Raw genomic sequence first — 6535 nt, 5'->3', positions numbered from 1 at the left:
TTTGGCGAAAATCGTGCCGCCTCGCAGCGCCGCGAGCGAGATGGAAAGCTTACGTCGGCAGCGCAATGCCGAAGTCGTGAAAGCGCAGCGCGTCGACCGAATGCGCGAACGGCAATCTCTCGCCTATGGACAGCGCGGTTTCCAGAACAATCGCCTTTCTGTGCCCCTACGGGGCCGCACGCTAGCGCGGCCCTTTCGCCGTTTCCGAGCACGAGTGCGACCGGCGCGGGCGGCGTGCTCGACACCCCGGCTGACGCCGTTTCGGACTTTGTCTCTTCGCGCGCTCGCGCCAACGCCGCGGCAAAACGACGACCTCTGCGCGGTTCTTTCCCGGTTCCCGGCGTGCTATAGTGCAGCCAGCCGGACGGTGGCGACGACTCAGTCGCGGCCGTGCGGTGGCTTGTACGCCAAAGTTGCGTGACGGGCGTCGAGCTCCCGCCGCGGCCCGGCTCAGGTGGTTTCGGACTTCTGTCTCTTCCGAGCGCTCGCGTCGTCGTGGGCACGATTCTCGAGTGCGGAGCGGTGCGCGGACACCACCACGAACACGCGCAAGCCGAAAACGGCACTACGGTACAACGTCGGCCAGGGCGGTACGGCCCCCTTATATGAGCAGCGATAAGTGACCAGATCTCCACGGGGCCGTACTCGTGCGACAAGGCGGCGTACTGCGCCGAGCCGAGCGCCAATATTTGGCCTTGGCACGGCCGATTTGAGCTCTCGCGATCGCCGCGGTACCGCCGCTCACCGATTCAAGGCACGCTAGCGCGGCCCCTTCGCCATTTTTCGAGTAAGAGTGCGAAAAGCGCGCGCGGCGTGCTCGTCGCCCCGGCTGACGTAGTCTCGGACTTAGTCTCGCTCACGCCGCCCCGGCTGACGTCGTCTCGGACTTAGTCGCGCTCACACCGCCCCGGCTCACGTGGTTTCGGACTTCCGTCTCTTCCGAGCGCTCGCGTCGTCGTGGGCACGATTCTCGAGTGCGGAGCGGTGCGCGGACACCACCACGAACACGCGCAAGCCGAAAATGGCACTACGGTACAACGTCGGCCAGGGCGGTACGGCCCCCTTATATGAGCAGCGATAAGTGACCAGATCTCCACGGGGCCGTACTCGTGCGACAAGGCGGCGTACTGCGCCGAGCCGAGCGCCAATATTTGGCCTTGGCACGGCCGATTTGAGCTCTCGCGATCGCCGCGGTACCGCCGCTCACCGATTCAAGGCACGCTAGCGCGGCCCCTTCGCCATTTTTCGAGTAAGAGTGCGAAAAGCGCGCGCGGCGTGCTCGTCGCCCCGGCTGACGTAGTCTCGGACTTAGTCTCGCTCACGCCGCCCCGGCTGACGTCGTCTCGGACTTAGTCGCGCTCACACCGCCCCGGCTCACGTGGTTTCGGACTTTCGTCTCTTCCGAGCGCTCGCGTCGTCGTGGGCACGATTCTCGAGTGCGGAGCGGTGCGCGGACACCACCACGAACACGCGCAAGCCGAAAACGGCACTACGGTACAACGTCGGCCAGGGCGGTACGGCCCCTTATAAGAGCAGCGATAAGTGACCAGACCTCCACGGGGCCGTACTCGTGCGACAAGGCGGCGTACTGCGCCGAGCCGAGCGCCAATATTTGGCTTTGGCACGGCCGATTTGAGCTCTCGCGATCGCCGCGGTACCGCCGCTCACCGATTCAAGGCACGCTAGCGCGGCCCCTTCGCCATTTTTCGAGTAAGAGTGGGAAAAGCGCGCGCGGCGTGCTCGACGCCCCGGCTGACGTCGTCTCGGACTTGGTCGACGCCCCGGCTGACGTAGTCTCGGACTTAGTCTCGCTCACGCCGCCCCGGCTGACGTCGTCTCGGACTTAGTCGCGCTCACACCGCCCCGGCTCACGTGGTTTCGGACTTGCGTCTCTTCCGAGCGCTCGCGTCGTCGTGGGCACGATTCTCGAGTGCGGAGCGGTGCGCGGACACCACCACGAACACGCGCAAGCCGAAAACGGCACTACGGTACAACGTCGGCCAGGGCGGTACGGCCCCTTATAAGAGCAGCGATAAGTGACCAGACCTCCACGGGGCCGTACTCGTGCGACAAGGCGGCGTACTGCGCCGAGCCGAGCGCCAATATTTGGCCTTGGCACGGCCGATTTGAGCTCTCGCGATCGCCGCGGTACCGCCGCTCACCGATTCAAGGCACGCTAGCGCGGCCCCTTCGCCATTTTTCGAGTAAGAGTGGGAAAAGCGACCGCGGCGTGCTCGACGCCCCGGCTGACGTCGTCTCGGACTTAGTCGACGCCCCGGCTGACGTAGTCTCGGACTTGGTCTCGCTCACGCCGCCCCGGCTGACGTAGTCTCGGACTTGGTCTCGCTCACGCCGCCCCGGCTGACGTCGTCTCGGACTTAGTCGCGCTCACACCGCCCCGGCTCACGTGGCTTCGGACTTGGTCTCTTCGAGCGCTCGCAGCCAGGTCGGGGCCGACGCCGACGTCTGCGTGGGGCTTCAACGATTCCCGGCGCGACGCAATGCAACTGCGCGCAGGATGCCAGCGACTCCGCCGTGGCCGTGCGGCGGTGTACACGCAGAAGTTTCGTGAAGGGGTATCGAGCTCCCGCCGCCCCGGCGGACGTGGTTTCGGACTTTAGCGCTCGCAGCGATCTCGCGGCGATCGCTGACGTCTGCGCGGTTTCAGGTGTGCTACGATGCAGCAGTCTGCCGCACGACAATTTACGGAAGCGAGTGCATTCCGCCCCGGCGGACGCGGCAGCGGACTTTGTGCCTGCGGGAGTGCTCTTGTTGCTGTAAAATTTGAACGGGTGCAGCTGCGCGAAGCAAGTGTACACATTTTCTCTCTCTCTCTCTCTCTCTCTGCCTCTGAGGCGACTGTAATTTTAATTTAAATGCAATTGGAGGCGGGAGCAACCTGATGAGAGTAGGCGGACTTCGGCACACCTTGTAGTTTAGAAATTGTTTTCAAGCTTTGAGGACATACACAATCGCGCCATCTGCTTTCCCCGTCTCTTTGGCACTTCATAGTGTGTGCAGCATGCTCTGCATTCCAAAGAAACGCGCCTGTTTCTCCCCCTCTCTCACGTTCTTCTTGTCTTTCTTGCTGCTCTTGTGAGAAGTTGCTATGCTCTTTACTCGCTGTAAAATAGAATGCTTGCGCGAGCCAACAACTTGCGTGTCTTTCTTTTTTTTTGTTGTTGTTGTTTTTTTCTCTCTTCCCAAGACGTTTCTGCCATTATTCACTAGCTCTCGTTCTTAGTATGCAACGGAGCGTTAGCTCGCGCCATCTACCTTTCTTTCTGTATGGCGAAGGCCGTAGGTTTTCCTAGTTCCGCACACAGATGGCGCGGATGCGTTTTCGCGCCAGTTTCGAACGACCTCGCTGTACACATGTTTCTCATTTAAAAGTTTCAAAGGGGCTTGCGAAAGGGCGTGGTCCTTTTTTCTTGCGCAAGGCTGAGCTTTCCAGCTGTGCTTAAGCTATGCTAGCATGTGTGCGTATGTGTGTGTGTGTGTGTGTGTGTGTGTGTGTGTGTGTGTGTGCGTGCGCGCGCGCGCGTGCGTGCGCGTGCATATGTGTGCGTGTGTGTGTATACACGCACACGGTAAAGATGATGGGGTAGCGCTATTTCTTTCTTTCTTTCTTTCTTTTTTAACAACACCTGTGCTCCACATGGCGATCTTCCTGCCCTCTATGTTTCCGGTTGGAAGGAGTGCGCAGCCTTTTCTATATTTATTTATTTTTTTTTTTTCATTCTCTTTCATTCGTACATGAGGCGCGCTACCTAATTCTAGCGGTCGAATCGACACGTTGCAATCCGTCCCGGCCTGTGCCGTATGAAAACTTTCAGTGGGCCTTGCGGTAAATAAAAGGAAATGAGGGAAATGCGCGTAGTGTATTACACTTGCGCACGGGCTTGAAACGAAGGCCTCAAAGAAAGCCGCCTTGAGCGGTCGCATTCAGACGGAAGTAAGCATTCCCCTTGCGCGTGTTTTCCGCTCGCCTGTTCCGTTTTCTACGAGGTTGCCTTCGTTGGTTTTGCCTTGCGAACAAGCTTGCGCTCGGGTCTCGTTTCTACGCGACGGCGTTTCGTTAACAGTGAAAGACTGAGGCGTCGCGAGTTGATTCGCGAGATAGAGAGCATAGAGTCTCTAGACGGGCTGGGTTTTATAAGATTGCCCACGCTGTTGCTGAGGTTACCAATGTCGCCAGGGCACCCACAAGGCAGTGGTACAATGGAGTGAAGTGAAAGACATCGCTTCTCGGCCTTTTGGCTAAGATCAAAGTGTAGTATCTGTTCTTATCAGCTTAATATCTGATACGGGTTCTATATGGACCCACGATATTAAACCTATTTTTGGAAGTTGGCGGAGTGCTTGAAGCCTGCTTCACCTCCGCCGCAGGTCGGCCCGGTATTGCACTACCTCCGGGATCGGCCCCCGCTCACTTAGGTGAGACTTCATTCAATCAAAATGAAGAACACAAGCTCGAAGCGAGCACTCACGTGACACGCACCATTCCCATACTATACGCAACGATGCCGGTGTTTCTGAACGATTGTCTGCTGTAATGAGCCACTTGGGGGGGGGGGGGGGGGAAGGGTGATTAGCCGTGGGTTTTGCAATCAATGTAAGTCCCACTCAAAGCCAACACTGCATTTTGGAGTTCACTATCGCTTTGATCCGTAAACGACAGCAAGCTCGCCCTGCGAAAATCCGCTGCCCTAGTGGAAGAAAGGTTCCCTATGAAACAAAAATGGAGTGCCCGATTTCCGGCAACATTTTCGCTGCAGTGGGACCGAGCGCCTCGAAAACAAACTTGTCGTATGGCCAAGTGTGGCGAAATATATTCAAGGGTTCAGAGGTGCCTCAGCTTTCCAACCTGTATGTTATGAATACCTGTTGCTACCTTTTCGTCATCATCATCCTGCTGGCTACGACCACTGCAGGGCAAAGACCTCTCCCATTATTCTCCAAGCACCCCGGTCACGTGTAAGCCCGGTCACGGTCGCCGTCTAGTGCCTGCGCCCTTCCTAATCTAATCTGCCCTCCTAAATTTCCGCCACCCCGTGCTACGCTTCCCTTCTCTTGGAATTCAGTCGGTAACCCTTAATTGATGATCTTCCCCCCACATTGCATGCCCTGCGCACGCCCATTTCTTTTTCTTGGTTTAAACTAAGGTGTCATTAGCTCGCGTTTGTTCGCTCACCCCCCGAATCTGCTCTATTCTTATCCCCCGTAGCGCTACACCCATCATTCTTCTTTCCAAAGCTCGTCGCGTCGCCCTCAGTTACCCTTCGGTAATCCTTAAGGTCCTTCGTTGCGGCACTCGCGGCATCTTTCTCATTTAAATAAGGCTATTTCGTTCAGTTTTGGGGGAAAACTCAATGAGCTAGGCGCGATTGTGTCCCCGGCGCCGCTCTCAACAAGATGGCGGCGCCCAGGCTTTTTGCCTGGTGGTTCGGCTTGACGCAGAACACGCCTGCAGGGCAGTGAAGCCGCATTGAAGGGGCAACGAGCGGCGCAGTGAAGCGCATGCTCGGGCGAAAAACGCGAACATCAGCCAAAAATACAACCAAATGGCCAAATACGAATTTCCGTTATGGGAAATTGGAGTTCAGTTGGCGCGTTGCGCTCGCCTAAGGTAAAGAACATAAATGCGAGTGCCACATCAGCCAAGTCAATGCTGAGGATCGCGTATCATTTCTTATTTATTTTTCCCCTTGCCTCCTGGCCTGCGTGGCCCTAGCGCGCATGCCCACGAAAGTAATGCAATAAGGAAAACGCGAAATCATGCGGTGACGGCTGTATCATATCCATTGTGCGTGCTTTGTTCTTTTTGGACTACAGTGGTGTGCGTTATGAGAAAGTTTCAGTGACCAGCGAACCTATATTTAGAACCACATTTACGGTTACTGCTAACAAGCTGCGGGTAGGTGTTTTTTTTTTCTTTCTTTCTTTTTTTCGCTACCAACGATGGGTTATCGCAACCGCGATCGGTTGTGCTAGACGCGTTCTTGCCAAACGTTGGCTCTATACGCGACCCGTGACGCGTGGTCGGCACATTCAAGCAGTCCATTGCAAACCGTTCCAAGAAGAAGGATGCTAGCTCCACGTTCCGCCGGGAGCGCTAGTTCGAAGATTGTACTTTTAGACCCTCGAGGAAGCACCGCCATCCCACGTTTTCTATAACGCGCTAAGACTCAGAGCGACAGCGACCACTTGTCTTTGTCAATATCTCGGACACACTTTTTTTTTTTTCTTTAATCCAGATCGTCAGACGAGCCCGCGTTCACGCGCACTCGCTCTCTCCGATAAGCAGGGTAGCTCGGTTGGGGTGTTGTAGGGCCTCGCGCATGCGCTGCTGAGTTCGTCGCTTCGCCGGCCGGTCGACGCTGGCGCGGTACTGGTAATCAACTTCGACGGGCATGGTGAAACGTCACTGTGAAACGTCACGACTAGCAATGCAATGTGTTTGCGAGCAATCGGAGAAATGAGAGAGCCCCTGTAGATTAGTGGAAACGTTCCTCCAAGTATTACGTTTGCAATT

General features: G+C 56.7%; 1 non-coding gene across 1 annotated transcript; it reads left to right on the top strand.

The window, feature by feature from the left end:
- The first annotated feature begins 4240 nt into the window (after positions 1-4240).
- Positions 4241-4432, top strand: LOC139053908 (U2 spliceosomal RNA). The gene has a single exon (XR_011510876.1). It is a non-coding gene; the product is annotated as a U2 spliceosomal RNA (small nuclear RNA).
- Positions 4433-6535: the final 2103 nt, after the last annotated feature.

Source organism: Dermacentor albipictus, unplaced genomic scaffold, assembly GCF_038994185.2.
Source record: "Dermacentor albipictus isolate Rhodes 1998 colony unplaced genomic scaffold, USDA_Dalb.pri_finalv2 scaffold_350, whole genome shotgun sequence".
Taxonomy (NCBI): domain Eukaryota; kingdom Metazoa; phylum Arthropoda; class Arachnida; order Ixodida; family Ixodidae; genus Dermacentor; species Dermacentor albipictus.
This window is presented reverse-complemented; position numbering and strand designations above follow the sequence as displayed.